Source organism: Equus caballus, chromosome 26 (assembly GCF_041296265.1).
Source record: "Equus caballus isolate H_3958 breed thoroughbred chromosome 26, TB-T2T, whole genome shotgun sequence".
Classification (NCBI taxonomy): domain Eukaryota; kingdom Metazoa; phylum Chordata; class Mammalia; order Perissodactyla; family Equidae; genus Equus; species Equus caballus.
Window position 1 is genome coordinate 14,203,442 of NC_091709.1, and position 19,999 is coordinate 14,223,440.

The 19,999-nt window shown below is 34.4% G+C and overlaps 1 long non-coding RNA gene across 6 annotated transcripts in view; it reads right to left on the minus strand.

Annotated features, from left to right (window-relative positions):
• The window catches only part of LOC138920870 (uncharacterized), a 280,466-nt gene that overhangs the window by 92,569 nt on the left and 167,898 nt on the right, over positions 1-19,999 (minus strand). For 2 of the 6 annotated variants that reach the window (XR_011432800.1, XR_011432801.1), the window contains exon 1: positions 1,182-1,312. The exons of 3 other annotated variants lie outside the window; for them this stretch is intronic. This is a non-coding gene — a long non-coding RNA (uncharacterized lncRNA). Of the gene's footprint in view, positions 1-1,181; positions 1,336-19,999 lie in introns of those variants that run through there. One more of the 6 variants, XR_011432799.1, reaches the window with a different exon arrangement.

Genomic DNA, 19,999 nt, shown 5'->3' on the forward strand with positions numbered 1-19,999 from the left:
TACATGAAAGGAAGAAACAGGATAAACATCAGGCTGAGCGCCACAATTTTATCACTAGGGAGTAGGATATCACCAACTGCTTTGAAACAGCACCCTGTCCACGACAGAAGAATATTTGAAGAAGGTTAATCTGGAAATACTCTAAAATGGCGGTATTGTTTCCTGTTTGAGAGTATGGACTCGGGTCAGATTCCCGGTTTTCAGTCCCAGCAGCAGTGTTCCCTTGCTTTGTGAACTTGGGAAAGCCTTTTATCTCTAGGGTCTATGAGGGGCTATGCTGAAATGCAGATAAAAGATGAGAGAATACAGTACCTCCTGTGTGAAGTTGTAAGAATTAAATGAGAGAACACATGTAAGCACTCGGTACTATGCTTAAATACATCAAAAGTATCAGCTGTTATTGTTATTTAGGTGAATGAACAGAGGGAAAGGAAATATGTAAGACAAACAACTTGGATATGAATATAATTGTTCAAGATAGAATTATTGAGGAACTTGAATGAGGGCTTTAATCAGCAGGAATCCAAATGAAATTATGCATTAAATATAGAAAGTGTGAAGGTGGAATAAACACGACTGGAGAGTAGATTGGATTTCAGTGGTGAGAGAATTGTGAGCAAAATAATTATTTCCAGATTTCAAGCCTGGATGACTGGGAAGGTAGTTTCATGATCGTAAAAGGGGCATAATAATCAGAATGAGACGGTTAAGGGATGAGCTGAAATATAAGTGTTAAAGCTTCAAGTGCTCATTGGATATACAACTATGCAGAAGGTAGTTGTAAACATGATAAGGGTCTTTAGCATCAAGCTTCCCTTAAAATACACAAGAACAAAATTTAAATTTACAACTGCAATTTATGGAGATACACAACCGCCATTTTAACTCTTCATTGCCCTTGTTCGTAATACTTGCATTACAACACACTAAATAAAAGTAATATGTGAACTAATTGCAGAAAAGTGTTTTAAAAAATGTGTCTAATACGAAAAGCATTATGTAAATCATAATATTTTTAGTCAACTGGAAAATATAAATAACTCTACAAGATTTTAGAGGAAATGATAATGTAACCTACAAAGATGAAATACAAGTGTGAACAACACACAGCTAAAAAAATCTTCAAGTTTCCTAGAAACAAATGCAAAGAAATTCGATATATTTACACATGCAAAACTTACCAATAATTGTCTTTACTAAATAACATCTAGAGCTATCAAGGTTATAGGAACATCGGCATTCCCCTCCAACACAATATCCTGGATATGACAGTGATGCTCCTACAACATTAGCTCCCGAATCTGCTTTTATCCGTTTGGATGTAGTGTTGCTATCTTCGCTAAGCAGCAAATTCAAATGTGAATCCTCGCAATTACTTCCTGTGATCCTAGTTTATTTTCTGGCACGAGTTTTTAGAGAATATTTTCTTTAAAAAATATGTCGAATCTATCCCTTGTTTCCCATTATCGATCCTACCAAATTTAGGTGTTTTTTACCTTGTGCATGGATGATTGCAGGTATTTTTAAGCTTTTCTTTATCTCTCTAAAATGTCCTTTATTGAACTTATGCTTCATTCCATTCTAAGAACAATGTTTCAAAAAGATTCGTATTGCTTAAATAATTCATTCTTCAGAATAACATGTGTGTTGTAAATGGAGGAACCAAGAAGAATCAGAAATGGGAAGATTCATTTTTTGGTGTATTTACTCCCCTTGAGAGAATAATAATCATGATAATATAAGCAATAATAATATTACTTGGGGAGTTGTTTAGCCTTTCCTTCCTATAGAAAATAGTGAAAAAGATGTGGCTATTGGACCAAAAAGTATGGCTAAGCAACCAAAACACACAGAGAAGTTTCCCCTGCTTTTATCAATGTCAGTCTTGCAGTACAGATCGATTAACCTAAATCTAGTCACTTTCTTTGTCTGCATGGCAGATAGTGGTGAAGCATGGGGAAAAGCCGGTCAATCATTAGAGAACAAATGCAAATAATAAAAATCTCAATGAACAAAAGAAAACAAAACAAAAATAATGACCAACTACCACACACACACAAAAACCCTAAGGAATTAAATGCAACTCAATTTGGAATGAATCCCGCATCAATACTTCTTAAGTATTGCCCGTTTAGCAAAATAATGTGGTGAAATGCAGGAGGGTATGCCTGCAGAAAGGGAAGATATGCAAGAAGTGTAGTGAAATGCATTAAAAATAATAATTGAGAGAGAGACAAGAAGTATATAAGAAGTTGCTATAATTTCCTAGTAGAAATTGTGCATGGACAATAAATAAATTTACAGGGGTTAATGAGCCATGATTATAACAATAGAAGACAGAAAAAGGAGTAAGTCAAGGTAACAGAATAGACATGAGTGGTCTAGAAAGAACACAGGTCGAGAAACCAGAAAATCTAAGTTTGAGTTCCTGTTTCATTGCATACTCACTGTATGACCCTAGGAATTCACATTCCCTCTTTGAATATCTATTTACAAACCCACAAGATGGAACATAAGAATACGTTTTGGCTACTCACAAAATAAATGTGTATGTATGGAGTTAAATAACTTCAAATCCCACAGCAATATCACTGCTGGGATGGGGTCTAGGTTGGTGTTACACTAAAGTCTCTCCTCTTCTATTACCCTAAACCATAATGAATAAAGCAGCAAGGAAAAAGTTTACATGAAATATACACAAATCTAAGTGAACATTAGAGATCACCTGGCCAATGACCAAGGTGCCCAGGTATTTGCTTGTGAGTTCACTCACTAAACATTTATTGGATAACTACTAAAATCTAAACATTGTGTCAAACAGAGATAGGGACTGTCTATGATGGAATCTGGTGACTCCAGCTATGTGAGAGGAAGGAAAGGACCCAGGATCAGTACTTTTAAAAGAGTGGTCACAGAAATGACACATAAGAAGGGTTGACTATTCTGAGCCTCTACTAGGCAATGGCATTGGAAGTGAAGACTTCAATAGAGTGAGAAGGACTGAGACAATTTTAATGTAAGCTTTGAATTCTCTTGAAGGCATCTTGGGAAGTAACTAAGATTAAAAGTAATTGTGCAATTAGACTAAAACAATATTGTGTTACTGATACTTTCCCCTTTGGATTCTTTAAGGTAAATTTATCAAGCCAATATTATTTTTCTGCTTTTAACAAAATCTTAAAACTATAAGAGAAATTATGATGTTTAAGCTTTGTCTAGTTTTAATTATTTTTTAAGGAAGCATGAGCTTGAAAAACATAAAACACAAAAATAAACAAAAAATAAAAGTAGCCAGATGTTAAAGATGCTGTATCTTGTGAAGAAAACAGGTTTCTGATAAAATAAGCAATGAGCACAAATGGAAGTGGTTTTTTTGGTCAGTAGAGATCTTCAGAAAGTCATATTTAAAAATGCTGGCAAGGAGAATATGTTATGGATAATTTACATTCTAAATAAATGCTTTAATGTGGTGCTTTCTTAGAATTTACTTAGGTTTTACCAATCTTAAACTCTATTTTTGATGTTATCAACATTTATGCTTTTGCAATCCAAGTGCTCATAGTTGGAATTGCTAATTTATATTTTTCATTTGGATCTGGCAGAATATCTACATTCTTTTTATTAATTTATAATATGGCTATTATTCTTTAAATTTTTTACATATGAAAGTTCATACATCTGATACTTCCTTATTATTTTCTATAAACTTGTGACTATTTTTGTTTTTGTATTTTCTACCATGGTATTTTTTTTTTGTATGATGTTAACCTTTTCAGTGGATTGAGAAAACATCTATGAAAGTAAACTTTATATGGAGTAAAAATCATAAGCAGAATTACTTGAATTTAATCAGTTTGGTTCAGTTTCAAGCCCCATTTTAATTGCCCTCATTTTCTTTCAGTCCTAAACCTGCCAATTCTAAGTAAGACCTGGTTTGTACTATTATATTTCTTGTGGACATGTAACTTTTATTCCAGCATTCAATTTTTTTATTAATCTGTATGTCAACATTTGGTACTTTCTTCTTTGGATTTTAAGCACACTTTTTGACATGTGGCACAAAGTAGTGTCAACATACCTCTCTTCTTCACCATCTTAGCTGTGTAGGGGAGGAGGACATTTCCTCTCCCCAAATGGGGGTTCGTCTAGCTGGAGAACGAATTAAATTCACATGAGACAGAATAGCAAGAGAAAATTAAACAAAGTTTTATGAGGAACCATGGCCAGGGGCCTTTCTTCCCAAAGGAAGAAAGGGCACCGAAGAAGTGGAGTGCAGACAGTGGTTATATACCCCCAAACAGGGTGTTTCACATGTGATTGAAATGTCCCTCCCACAATAGTCACAAGATTGCCCCATCAGCACAGCGCTTGATGGACACAGCAGGTAGTGGTCTGCTATCTCGGTGGGCGTAGCCGGAGGCAAGTCGATTGTCTGGAGCTGGGCGGTCACTGGTGAGCTCAGCAATCAGTTCCTAGCCTAAAGAAAGATGCTTAATCTTTAAGGAATGCCAACGTTGGGAGGGGGAGGGAAGTCAGTTACAGGAGGTTACCAGACTAGCACAATAAAATGCAGATTTTATGTCCTTGCCTTTGGTATTGATTAAGAGTTTTTAGAGAGAAGGTCATCTCCTTTCTTCTTCCTGGTACAGAGAGGGAGGCACCTTTTACAGATAGAGATTTACCTTACAAATGTAAACGTGTCCTAACAAAGGGCAAGTTCCATTCCTCAGAGCCTCCTTGCCTGTCCCAGTTTATCAAAAGCAATGAGCCTCAAATAATCCTGATGCCAAAGAGACATATCTTGGGGTGGCCAATTTCAGGTCCCCACAGCTGCTATCCTCCCATTTTCTGTTAAAAAAAAAAAAATCACAGTTTTTCTACAGCCAATTCCCTGCACCATGCATAAGCCCTCTCACCAGGCTGCTTCAATGAATAAAATGTTCTAGAAACAATTATCTATGGTGTGTCCCTGACATTTTCCTCTTTGTTACTATTTTATCTAATAAGAAAAAGTATCAGCCGCTTTTTTTCCGAACTAAGAGAAGTTTGTTTTTCTCTTTACCAGTTTCTCACTGTATTATTTCCCCAGACCTTTGCCCTTTGGACATAACCCGATGTGGCTAAAATATTTGCAACTGGTAAAAGATAGTTTGCTTTGGAATAATCTTGAAATTTTACTACATATTGATTTACTTTCCTATAAAATCGGTAACAATACTTGACTAATTTGCATGGCCGGCAGGCTTCTTTGACTTTACTAAGGTCTATGAGGCACTTGAATGCAAAAAGAAATTGAAATCCAGGCCGTTATTACTGTTGTTATGTAGAAAACCGATATTAAAATACAGTTGTATCTTTACGCTTCCCCTGGGCCATTGTCCTTTATGTTTTCACTTTATTCACTCTGTCTGTGTTAGATTGCCATGAATATAAATTTCATAGAAGATCAAAGTCTGCTAAGCATGATGTGTGTGCTTGAAACACTCCCTGTAAGGCAAGAATTAGTTAAGCTTCTTGGTCTCCTTCTCCTAAATTTATAGAAAGGTCTATGCCTTTGGTAAGTATATTTTATTTTCATGGGAGTATGACTTAGTCGGCATATGTATAACTATATGGAGATACCGAATGTGATAGAAAGATAAAATACGTTAGCTTAAAATCTAATTTTTCACGTGAATTACTTGCCTTAGTAGAGTGGGCGGGGTTTTCTTAAACCATGCATGATAGAATTTTATTTTCTCTTTTCAGTCTTTTACCATAAATGTTTTGTCTTGTAGTGGTTTTAATGTCAGTCTTTCTAGGTTTAAAATGCAATTTTAAAAGTACATCTACGAGAGGAAAGTTTATGAATGTGCATGTTTTTAGGTTACCTTTTGACCCACATTTTCCAGAGACAGTACATGACATTTCGTTATTCCCCCGGTTTCCTTTTAGAGCAGTGGGTCCTGACTGCTCGGAACAAAGCAATATGGTTTTGTGTGAAATCAGTTGCCATGTTGCTTGGATAAGGACAGCAATTTCTTCAGCCTCCTGAGACTTTCCAATGAGGTTAAAATATGCCTACAGATGTCAAAAGCATGTATACAAATTAGGGAAGGAAAGGAGCGAGAAATATGTGCAAAGAGCTTCATATGGTGACAGACACTAGAATTTAACATTCGCAATTGTTTTGAGTGCTACAAGTTTCATAAATTCCAGAGCAAATAAAATGGTGCATATTATAAATTAACACAAAGGCTCGTAATTTGTAATTGCGTTTCCCTTTCTGTTTGATGTTCACTGATTTGAGGTCAGGAAAGAAGTATTTACCTTTTGAGAGGAAAAAAGTGATTGCTATAACTTTATTAGTTACTTTTTTCTTAACTATTGTTTTGACATAATTTCAAATTTATAGAAAAGTTGCAAAACTAGCACAAAACATTCCGTTAATTTTCTTCCCCAAATGTTAACATTTTACTATTTGAGAATAAGGTGCAGATATGACGCTCCTGTACTTCTAAATGTTTCAGTATGTGTTTCCTAAAATCCTGAGCTAATCACGTAAAACTCTTTACCACAGCACAAGCAACAATTTCAGGAAATTAACCTCAATATTGTACTATTATCAAATATACAGACAGTATTCAGATTTCACCAATTGTCCCACTAATGCCCTTTAGAGCAAAAGAAAATGTGGGATCATGTGTTACAATCCACTGTCATATCTGGTCTTTTAATCCAGAGTAGTTTCTCAGTTTTTAATTCTGTTTCATGGCATTGATATTTTTGAAGTGCACAAGGCCACACATTTTGTACAATGTCCCTCAATTTGGGTTTGTCTGATGCTTCATCACGATTAGATTCAGGGCACACAGTTTGGCAGGAATGCTTAGCAACCATTGTGCTCTTTTCTCAGGAGGCCCAAGAGGTTGATTGGTTCCATTCCTGGTGAAGTTACCACTGATCACATAGTGCCGGGTTTCTCCACTGTGAAGTTAAACATAAACGTCTTTGCACATAGACTGTGTACACGATTTCCCATGCCTCCTTTATCACCCCAGCTAAAATCTGACCTGGCTTTACCCAAAGTATATGTAAAAGTAAGGTACAACTGATATATTTTTAAGGATAATAGTGTGATGGAGTACAAAAATAATATATAAGGAAGCAGGAAAGAGAGAAAGAAAAAGGAGAAAGCAAAAAATGGCTTTGGCCTCAGGCAGATCTGTGTCTAAAATGTACTTTTGCTATTTCTTCTGAGTTTTGTTTTCTCTTCTGATATATGAGGATAGGAGTGTTTATCTTACATGGCTGTTTGTAGATTAAAAATCAGGTATACACAGAGCTTGGACGGAGCAAGTGCCCAGCACTCAGTGTCATATGCTAGTGCTCCGTAAATATTATGAGTTCTGATCACTTACCAAGATAATCAGGAGAAATAAGTGTACGTTTATGTTTTAATCCCAATGAAGCGAAAGACCTGCCAGTGTAATATGTGTTAAAGCTCATGTTGGTTGTGGCATCCTTTGTTTGCCCTGACAATTCAAGCTGGAAAACATGTGTGCTCAGCAGAGTTTACTGACCATTATTCAAGAAATTTAACTTCTGCAGGGCCTGATTCCTTGAAATACACCAAAATATGCAATCCTCTCCATGCTTAATGTTATTATGTTGTCAAAACCTCATAATAGATATCTTCCCGCCATGAAAGACGGTAACTCCATATATTCCCTCACTTTAATTTCCACCTTGGCACTTCAGAAAAAGATGGTACACAACTTCTATTCTCATCTTTTATTTAAAAAATTGAAAATGCAAATATTATTTTAAAAGAATAGGAGAGCAAACCAAAGTAATAACATTGAAACATATGCAGGTGGGCTCTATTTTAGATTTCAAAGAAAAATGTATAGAACACGTACATTGTTGGGTGATAACAAATAAGAGAAATATGTTCAGTTCTCAAGAAATCACTTTTATCTCAACTAAAATTGGCAAATTCAATAAACCTCTTTATTACAGTTTAGATAATCCAATATTTTGATTTCATTGCATTTAATTTATACAGGAGAATCCATTTTGTTGCAGATTAGAGCTTTATTAAAAAATGAAACATAATTATTGTAGTAGTTTTTCCTCTAGAATTTCTTTGAAGAAAAATGACAACTCTCTGTTGAGTTACATGCAGCAGAAAAAGTTATTGTAAAGTTTATCAAAATGATAGAATTTCACATGCATTTTTCACTGCTTACTTGGGGATATTCTGTGGCATACGTTCTTGGTAGCTTTCCAGGCGTCCTCCTATTCTCCTTTCTTCATTGCTAGCAAAAAAATTGTTTTATATGCCAGGAGGTCATGGCTTTCAAGAAAAATTTCTGGCCCTAGGAAATAAATGTGATCAGTCTAAACTAAAACAGATAAATTAAGAATGGGAGTATGCCACAAGAGTGTGGATATGGTGCATTTCTGGCCAATAAGTCACCTTCTGGAAAAGAGATAGAAGGTATGATGTTTGATTAGAACCCTACCTAGGCTGCTGAAACTTTTGTAATCACAAGGTAACAAACTAGTACATGAAATCCACTAACTAGGGTGAGAGAAGATTAGAAGAAAAAGAAAAGAAAATCTGAGTACTTGATAACGATGCAAAGTTGTTCAATTAACCAATCCTAGAATTTCAGACTTTTTGTTATTTGAAAAATGATGTAATCTTATTGTTTAAGTCATTTATGGTTTGTATTTATGGTAACTGCAGCCCAAATCTTCCTATTTCAGGTTTTTTGACAGGCAAGCAAAAAGATAAATAACATCATTCATTCAAACAACATTTTGAGCACCTACTCTTAACTGCGAATCACTTAGCTGGGTGCTAAGGCCACATTTAAGTCAAGACATACGTCTAGCCATCAGTTGATTTTCATAATAATTAAAACAAAATTATTTAAGATAAAAATAAGGAGTATGCATTAAAAATTTTTTTAAAGCATTTCAATGAAGCAACATAACATTCACTGCATGTTGTCTTAACTAGTTTTAAGAGGAATTAAATGAGATAATCTTGCAAAATTCCAGACAGCTCTTGGCACATGGTAAGCTAATGAGTTAACTAATAATAGTACTATTTTAAATATAATTATAACTAGAGTAAAGCTTTGTAATATAATGTATTCTGAATTGTAATAAGGAAGCTTTATTAAATGGAAGAAAAAGATATATAAAACTGTAAATAAGTGTTTAAGCTTTAAATTTCAAATCAAACGCTGCTTTTGAAGGAAAAAGATTGTTGCCTTGAATTGCATTTTAAAAAACAAGAATTTAAAACTTAAACACTAAAATAAAAATTTACAACCTCTTAGATTAAGGTGGTATGTTTGTGCTACTACATGAAGTTCTGGGAATTTGAAGATTATAGAACTCTGAATATGCCTTCACTTGAGAACCCATTTCATCTGTGGTTAGCTCCAGGTGCCCTTTCTTCTTTGCATAAGAAGCATATTAGCTTTCTCCAAAATGTTTTTCCAAAATCTTGCTTAACTAAGTGAAATTAAGACATTCTCTGATCCTAGCAAAAGAAAAATAGTCATGAAAACAATAATATCAATGAATATTAATGAAATGTTAATGAGTCACTAGCCCATGGGTGGAAAGGTAATCCTACCACATACTCTTGAATCCTCCATCGGAAGGACCCAAACATCAGAATTTGCATTTATGTTTACATCTCCCTCCCTCATAATTGGTAGTTTGTCACTATTTCTTTACTTGCTTGGAGGCCTTATTCTAACTGAATACATTCTGTGTGTAGAGAGGACTCTTCACTGATCAAGGCTGTCAATTTTGCCACTTCTCCTTTTAGTTATTCTTGTTAGTTGCTCTCCTTCTGCTTTTACTTACTTAAGACATGTCACTCATTCAGCAGATGCACTGACAGATATTTGACTGACGTGTAAATTTATTCACAGGAAAGAAAAGAACATTTTTGTTCTGACGTTTTATTTTTATCTCTGTGTGCCATCTTTATTTGACAGATTATAAAGCCATATTCATATTAAAAAGCATCTTTAAATAAAGAACAATTTGCAGTATCAATATTGTCTTCCCAACTCTTTTATTTCCATGGCCTTAGAAGCTTACTGAAAATAACACTCCTCACATGTGGAGACAATAATCCAAGTACTGGTGAATAGCCACCCTTCTTCTCTCTTTTTATTATTATTTCTGGTTGACTCAATGCACATGGGGAGAAAAGGTATCATTTTCCTATAGCATGAAGACAAATGGATTGGCATATACTCTGCTTGTCCCTTTCTGAAATCCTTGAAGAGATTATAACTTATGGGCAATAGGAAATAAATAGTCAAATTCAACGACTTAGGAAGAAGAATAAAGAAAAAAATCAGTATTATATTTTATTTAAGAAAGACTCTCTATAAAAATGACAATCAAACTTTCCCGTACATGTTAGCGAAATGAGAAAAAAAAGCTTCCTTTAATAAAAATGTATAGGCTCTATTTATTCCCTTTAACAATTTCAATATTGAGAGAAAATAGTAGTTTTGTAAAATGGTGTTTGAGGATACATATTTTCTCTATATTAAAAGTGCATATTTAGTGTAATTATCATCTTTTGAGGAATATATGCTCATTGACCCAGTCATCCTGGATGTCAGAAATGAACCATGTAGCCATGTTCACTGAGCACATGTCAAGCCAAAAGCAACCCACACACAGCCCTCACGGACAGCCCAGCAGCTCTGGACATAAGTAGAGTAAACAATATGAACATCTATCGGATGCTGTACGTGACGCTTTATCCCATTAAGCTGGTTGTTTCCAGACTAATAATGCTCATAGTCCTCAAAAGCTAGAATGTCTTCATTTGTTAACTCATTTGATTGTTTCTAAACATATTAGGGGTTACTCATGTCAGTGCAACAGCTGGGGTGAGTCAATGAGCACTCTACCTTCTTGATATAGGCCCTTAGTATTTGTTAGGTATGTCAGATTCCTTTACCACTTATGAAACATTTCATAGAGATATTTACTTTGTATTGGGTCAAATATTTGACAGTGTTGTAAATCCACTAGAATCAACAGTTATTCAAAGTTGCACATAAATACTTTATATCACATTGTGGATTTTGCAGAGCAAAAAGAAAAATATATGAGAACAATTAATATGGATAAGTATAAGAGTCTGGAATTGAATAAAGAGACTAATGGGATGTTTTCCTATAAACTGCATGAAGGTTAAAATCCAACATTTTGCTTAGCATTTGATCTTGATTATCTAGTGTAGATATTGCTAGCACATAGTAAGTACTTAAATAATGGTTGCTGAGTGAATGAATTTAGGGTCATGCTTGCCTGGAGACAACCTACTTGCCCTATAGTGACCTTGTGTCCTTCTCTCCCGCTTCTGGACAGGACAGCAGCTATCTGGGATCTGTAATGATCCAGGGCCTGAACAACCTGGATCTTAACTTACCTCAAAGAAAAGCACGTCTTGAAGGAACACAGAGCCCTTCCACGTGAGCTACTGTTCCCGGGAATGCTGGTCATACCAAGGACAATCCCTTTTGGAAAGCACATAGTTTTTGTGCCTGTGCCCATATAGGCAATCCCCTCTCTGCCCATGGTACTAGGTGCACAACTCTGACAAGCCGGTTGCTCCTGGACATTCCCTGTACGTAAGTCCTAATAAACCTGTTTGTCTCCTATGCCATCTCCCAGTGTTTTCTTCAGTCTCTCCACAACTTATCCCACAGTGCTCGCACAACTGGGCATGTGGCCAGACAATGACTGAATAAATGAAAGAATAACCAAGATCTACATTTTTAAAATACCCATGTGAGCTACTGCCTAGGCTAAGTTTTTAACGATATTTTCATCTTTTCAATTTGCAATGGCGCATTGTTCTTAAACCTACATAAAAAATCATTAGTTTATTTCCTTCAATTGGGTGTTTCAGGAGCAAGAAAACGTATACTCTTTTCAGCGTTGTGTTACCTCGGATACTCTTAACCTAAAGTTAAAATCACTACTCCAAAAACTATTCATTCATATTTTAAATATCTACTTAAACTGTTTTTAAGAAATCTTGAAAACAAAGGATCAAGCAAACAACAAACATAATTATTTGGACCTTATCCTTGGAATACGTGTTGAATTATTGAAATGGTCTTCAGAGAGCCCAAATAAAAACACTAACAAGAGGCAAGAAAAACATGTTGTTAATGAAACACAAAGTTAGTTTTTCTGGCTCTGTGGTGGTAAAAGAATTTGCATCTCAGCTTTTAATTGAATCATTTTTTCTATTACCTGGAGGACACCATTATGAGCCGACACCTGTCGGAGGAAGTTTCTCTGACCCTCTCAGCTCATTCTTCTGTTATATTTGTAGCCACTCACCAGATGTGCTCATTGGACAACTGACTCCCCGGGCATGACTGTAAATGCTTCATGATGTACTTGGATATGAGCCTTACATACAAAATACTAAGGCAGTCGTTTCCCTTGCATGAAAAATATGAGTCCAAAACCTTACTGCTTCGTGATAAACCAAGATGACTGATGAATCATAATTTCTCAGAAAAGCTGACTGGGAAAAAATAAATGCACCTCAGGACACCTATGCATCATCAGTTCCTTGGTATTTATAGCCTTTTCATCCCAAATGCCTGGGATAAATCCGTCTCGTTTGTGACCATTTCTGTAGACATGTGGCCTTAAAGAACCTCATTTCCTTTCATCAACTTGGTTTTAATACCATTTGCTCACCTTGACTTTAATATTGACATTTCTGTTTAGTGTTTCTGCAACAGTTCCTTCTCAAGAATCTATTCTCTGAATAATTTGAGAAATATTAAAAGAAAATTAATGACTTCATAGAGAAAGAAAACATTGCATCATAAAGGAGCTGAGTGGTTTACGTGAGTTAATGTGACTTTTTAACTTTTATTACAGAATATTTATTCATTATATAATACAAGAATAACAAAGAGAAGGAAAAAGAAAAAAGTCTGTATATTCAACCTGTTCGTTCTATTTATTTTTGCCATGTATCAATTTTTAAAAATATAGCTGTAGTTATAATGGGTAAGTGGGTACATTTTATATGAAATATATTATTTTTCCATGTTATTACATATTTTCATTACTACTCATTTAAAATTTTTCATAGAATTTTTGTTATGCATGCCACAAGCATTTTTCTAGCCTTACTTGATGTCCAGCAACGTGTCCATTTCTTTGGTAAAAACACTATGATTTTTTTCTTTCTTATATTTTCTATCACTTTTATTCCTAGAAATTCCACTCAAATTATATTTTGTCTCTGGTTTTATGATAATTTTATTTTAAACAATTTTCTTATTAAATACATGTGAAATGTATTTAGCTGCATGGCATCAATAAAAATTTTAGCTGAGTACATATATGCAACATACATTTTCCTTTTCCCTTACACTGAATTACATAGTCTATTGTTATTTTGAAAGTGATGTTTAACATAGTGTTTCTCACTGGTAATCTAATGTATGTAAAAATTGTTTTGCTTTGTGTTTATTATTGTTGAATTATTTTATTAATCAGATTCATATTTCACTTGATTATTATAGCTTTCTGGACATAAAGTCACAGTATGCAAATAATATTACACTTTCTCCGTTTTCACACAGTATTTCTCAGCCTTCAGAAGACAAGCCTCTAGCTTTTGCTACATAAGTCTACACTTATATTGTTCCCACGTTTTGTGGCCGTTTGTTTTGTGAATAACTTCACTGAGAAGTTGAATTTCTTCTTTGTGCCTAGAACATGAATATTCTACCCCTCAAAATAGAGAATTGTACTGTAATTAATTTTTTTTATTGAGGTCATATTGGTTTATAACATTATATAAATTTCAAGTGTAGATATTTTGACCTCTATATAGAATGCGTCGTGTTCACCACGAAAAGTCTAGTTGCCATCCATCACTGTACACATGTGCCCCTTTGCCCCTTTCACCCTCCCTCCACCCCCTTGTAATTTAACGAGCAAAGACACTCATCTTTGTAGATAAGCTTGTAAAGTGGAAGAGAAATCAGAGCGTTCATTCCTCAGGGTGGGTATGCTGACCCTACATGTAGCAGACATGTCATTTCGCCAACACAGCCAGCATTCTTTTGCTGCTTTCTTGCTAACTACAGCACAATATTCCTTCAGGCACTGTTTGATACATGCCCCATCACAGATATCTCTGTCTAGACTGCCAGTCAAAGTACCCATCTCATGCTGGTGAAGTGATGGGCACAGGACACAGACATGGACACTCAGTGTCCCTCATCCTGAGAATTTGAATCTTAAGCTAAGGCTACATGAGGCTGAAAAATGATGGGCTTGTTTCATTTATATGGGAGGTTCCCAGAGGCATTTCCTGCTCATTGTTCAAAAGACGTTTTTGAACCACTTCTTACTTTCCAAGAATTTCTTTATCTTATTTCTTTTTCTTTCTTTTTACTTTTACTTATGTTTATGCCAAACTTAGCCAGAGCTGACTTCTGGTGCTTAAGCACAGAGAACCCTGAAACACTTTTTAAGAAAAAATTAGACAAAAGAAGTAATAAATTTAATCTTTCAAAGTTAACTCCATACCTCTCATACTAATAATTTGATATGTATTTTGAAAAGACTTTAAAGAAGAAAATATTAATTGCTAAATTATTGGATTCTATTTTTAATTTTTAAGATTTTGAAATATTTTTCTAGTTATACATATACAAATATATTTGTGTGTATGTGTGTATGCAGGTTATGTGCGCAGATGGGTCCATTTTGTCAGATGTGCTTAATATTGTTAAATGTAATTTTATAAATTATCTCTATATCTAAAAATCTAGTTCATAGACATGTGTATATATATCTAGATATCTCTAGCAATATATCTATATTGATATATGGAGATATGGAGATATATATACAGACATGTATCATTGTATACACAATTTAGCAGCCTGTACTTTTTATTTAATAATGTGTAATTTAACTTTTCAATATTATTTTAACAGGTACATATTGTCCAATGTTATAGGTGTGTTATAAAATAATTAACTATTTCATTATTGTTAACACAGGCTATTTAAAATTATACTTATAGTTTACTTTATACCAATATTGTGATTAATTTTTAATGATGAAAATTAATACTAAACAAACATCTATGTGTCACAAATTTCTTTCAGAGTTTAGAAAGTGAATTTGTTAGTTTAAGAGAAAATATTTTTTTTTTTTATTTAAATAATGAGAGTGAGATTCTGATCCCACACATGAAGAAACAATGCTAGGTAATTTATAGTTAAATTATTTCACACTTCTGTACATCGGGACAAATAAAATAAGAAAGCAGAGAAAGCAAATATTCTTTCTATTTTTAAAATCTCTTTAAGAGCTTATTTAGACAATCAAATCAATTGAAGAACTTTAAAACAGATATTTGTGTAAAAACACATGCTTTTAATTTGTGACTTTATTACATTATGTAAAAAAAAATAAACCTTGTGAGCAGGAACTCAATCCAAACTGGCTTTTCCATCAGTGTAGAGGGAATAAAAATGTTATCTTTGATTTTGCCAATTACGTCCAACTACTCTATTTGTGGCTCTATGCATTTTCACCCAATCATATCATTTTAAAATAGTTTTAATTATGTATATTTTTAGAAATACTTTCTGGGAATTTTAAATCATAGGGTGCTCTCAACAATATTAAATGTTTCATATACTTAGTAAAAGTATTCAGAAATTATTTTTAGAAAAAGTAGGTGAACAATAGACACCACCAAGTCAGTCACAAACCATCTTCAACCAGTGCCTCGGGCTGTAGGGACATTTGAAAAACTTTCAGTTTTAGATTCTTTTCAGAAGTTTTGCATCCAGATTCCAGTCAGCCTCCATATATACATTCATATTCTTATCTATGGGTCTCATATCTTTATATTTAGAAATATCTTCTTCAGAAAGAGTTATTTTTTTAAGGAATATGTTGCAAGTATTGTGTTCCTGTCTGTCTGATGATTCTGCCTCAGGGCTGCCCATTAAACCACCAATTTCTACACTGAAAAGGCTTTTCCATGATGAAATGCTATTGTTTCAAGTATGCTAATGACTTTTCTTGAAGGGTAACATGTAAAAATAAAAATGAGCCACCCAATCCTGGAGTATAATATAAAGGCTTCCCAATTATATGTCCTCTCCAAACGACTCCTGTGTAATTTATTGAAGTGATATTTTTCGATCGGTTTCAACATTTACATTGATTTGATTCCACAATCTGAAATAAAATTTGTCTTGACCAAAACTTGAAGAAAATCAGAAAAGTTCTATAATCCAGTAGCCAGAGAGTGTGTGTCTGCATAAAGGTTGACAAAGGATTGATACTGTCAGTCAGCTTTCTAATTAAGGAATAGAACAATGTGAGGAAAAAATTTTCTAAGTTTTTTCTTTCTTTCAAAGTTTTCTATATGGCTTCTTGTTATGGGGTGATGTGAAAGACAGAGAAAGAGATGATTATGAGAAAAACATTCAACCTTTCCACCCAATATTTCAAGTCTTTGGACTACAGCTGTCAGTTAAAATCCACATACTTACATTTGAGTCTTGAAAAATATTTCACCTGCAAGTCTCAACTCTTCTTAATTTTACATAAAATATTTAATTATATTAAATTAGTTAAAATATTGATTAAAATAAAACTGTATAAATATAACAAACTGGCTCATTAATGTGAGAGACAGTAGGGTTTTATTTCCATTTTAGCATATTCTTTTATTATTTTAAATTATGAGGATACATTTCTAATACTTTCTTACCTGAACAATAAAACAGGAGAGTCTAAAAAGAGAGAAATAACTCTTTTCTTATTATTAATATTAAGAAAAATTTATGCAATTTTTAAAAAAATTCACTGCTGTTTAAATACATTTACTATACAAGAATGTTTAGTTTTGAAATTTATATTTTGAAGCTGTTTGTGTTTCATTGTGACTAAATAGGGGAAACATGTATGTTTCCTAACATTAAATAATTCATGTAAGGTTAACATAATTATTATTGTATTTGATAAATTACAATGAAAAACATTTAAAAATGATTTGGGTGCTTGTTATTTAAGATTCTGTTGTGAATGTTTGAATATATTTTGCTGTTAAAGATACCAACATACCAGATGAACTTAGCTAGACTAGTTCTTTTTAGAAATCACTCACTTATTTAGTAAATATGAATTGTATGCCTAATATTTACCAGTGAGCCTCGGGGCTCTAAGGATATAGGGATAAGTGGAATAGACAAAGCATGAAACACTTAGAGCTAATTTTCTACCAGGAAAACATAGAGAATAAAAGAAACATAAAGAAATAAAGGATGAGGCAATTTCAGATAATAAGAGTGACATGAAGGATATAAGTTAAAAGGCTGGATAGCTTAGGAGTGTAGCATGAGAGCTAGTTTATACAGCATGGTAAAAAAACTCCTATCTGAATACAGCTGAAATGTAAATGATAATAGATGAGAAGTGAAAATCTTTCTAGCACAAAGTATTGTAAGTTCAAAGACCCCGAGGCAGATTTATGAGTAGTATATTTAAGACACAGACACAAGAAGGGTTTGACTGGAATTTCATGAACAAGGGAAAAGAATGACAGGAACTGACATTGGAGAGGCAGTCAGGGATCAGATGAGGTGAGGCATTTTAGGCTTTGGTCTGGTGTTAGGATCTTGTTAATATGCCCAAGAGGAAGCAAGAGCTTTAAGCCAAGATTTAAGTGGTTTGTCCTGGAGTATTTCACAGTGGAACTGGGGAAAAGAGATGAGATTGTATATCAGGTTTAGAGAAATATTAGCCTTTGATGTAGGGACAAATATGACCCAGACTAGGGTTAAAAGATTTAGCAAATAGGGGACAGCCTGCCGGCACTGCAGTTAAGTTTACATGTTCTGCTTTGGTGGCCCAGGGTTTGATGGTTCAGACCCTGGGTGCAGACCCACACAACGCTTATCAAGCCATACTGTGGCAGGCGCCTCACATATAAAATAGAGGAAGATGGGCTTGGATGTGAGCTCAGGACAAATCTTCCTGAAAAAAAATATTTAGCAAATAAAAATAGTCAGCTCCAAATAATATTTTTAATGTAAGTACGTCTCATGCAATATTTGGGACATACATATACCAGTGTATTGTTATTTATCTGAAATCCATTTCATCTAGATAACCTGAATTTTTTCTGGCAAACATAAGATTCCCAACATTCTTTGAGTATCTAGGGAAAGGGAGATTCCCAGGACTTAGATGGGGAAGACTGGAGACAGAGCATGGTATGAGAGTGGGGGAAGGAAGGCAGAGATAATTCTATGTTGAAGATGTTCAGTTTGAGAAGCTAGTTAGACATCCAAATGCAGAAACTGAGAATAGCTCAAGAGAGAAAAGAGGATTAGAGATAAAGATACAGCGGTCATCTGCACACAGATGCTTTCAGTTGAGGGAGTATCTGACCAATGGTGGAGAAGTTAGCAAGAAAATCAGGAGGCTGAAAAAGAAAATTTGAAGGTGTAGTTTCACAAAAATCTAGGGAAAGTGGTCAACAGTGGGGAGGACAGTCCAGGAAGATGAGAATAGAAACTATTGGACTTCACAAAAGGAGGTTGTCGGTGTTTAAGTGAAGTGATAAGTGTGAAAGCCGCAACTGAAGTGGGCTAAGGATGGGGGGCAGTAAATAAGAGGAATATTAACCATACTGTGGAACTGAGCCATGAGTGGAGAGCAAGGAAATGGGGTCAAAGTGGAACACAGGAGGCCATGGGATCAGAAAACGTTTGTTTTTTTCCCCAAGATGAGTAGAATCAACACATTTCTACATAGATGAGAATTTTTTGTTAGCAATAAAAGGCAAAGAAGATTATGCATGAGATTTGCAAAAGGAAAATCCTTGACTAGGTGAGCTGGTATGAGATTCTGAGCTCATGTGGAGGGCGTGCCCTTAGGGAGAAACAGAAAACTGCTTTTGTTGTACTGTCGGAAAATGGAGACTAAGTGGGTGCAGACTGGCAAGGTAGTGACTCAATGGTCAGAAGAGTAGTAAGCTGTCATCTCATTATATGGATAGCTTCTAACAGACAGAGCAATAACATTTGAGGATTGTAGATGTCAGATATAAAAAAATAAATGCCTTGGGAAACACAGACACACACTGGGGAACACAGACACACACACACCACACACACACACACATACACACACACACATCCATATCATAAAGCATGTTTCTTCATCTCCTCTTTTAGTCTGGATCAGAGAGCTCTCCTTGGAGCTTTCAGAACACTTCTATCACAATGTAGATCGCACTGTAGTTGTCATTCTATTTATGGAGAGTAAGCATAATTTAGTATTCTCTTTGTATCTCTAGTCCAGCCATTAGCCCTTGGAAATTTTAGTGTGCAATAAATATGTAATGAATAAAAGAGTTAAAAATTTTAGAAAGAAAAACAAATGTACATGTCTCTGGCATTTTTGGACAAATCACTGTTTACCCTACAGCCTCCAAGTAAATCGATTAGTTTGTAAGTCAAAGATGAAGCACATGGAAAAATGTAAGTAGAGTGTGTGTTTTGTAATTTTGGCAAGTCACTTCACTTTTCCAGGTTTCAATACGTTTGACAAATGTAGAATCTAAGAAAGTACACAAGTTGATTAAAATTACAACATCTTATGCCATTTTGTGTAGTCTTATCATCTAATGCTTCTTTTGACTAACCAATTATGTACAAAAATAGTCTTGATTTTCAAATAATATTGTTCAAATTTATGGTGATAGAAAACCCATAACTAAGGTGTTATGTTCCACTGGGAGACTTTATGGTGTTTAAATACTGAAAGATTTTAATTAATGAATATTAGATTCTATTGATGTTTTAAAGTGTTATTACATATTTTCTGGAAATAATGGTGACCCAAATTGAAGAGGTTTGCAAGTCACTATGTAATATTT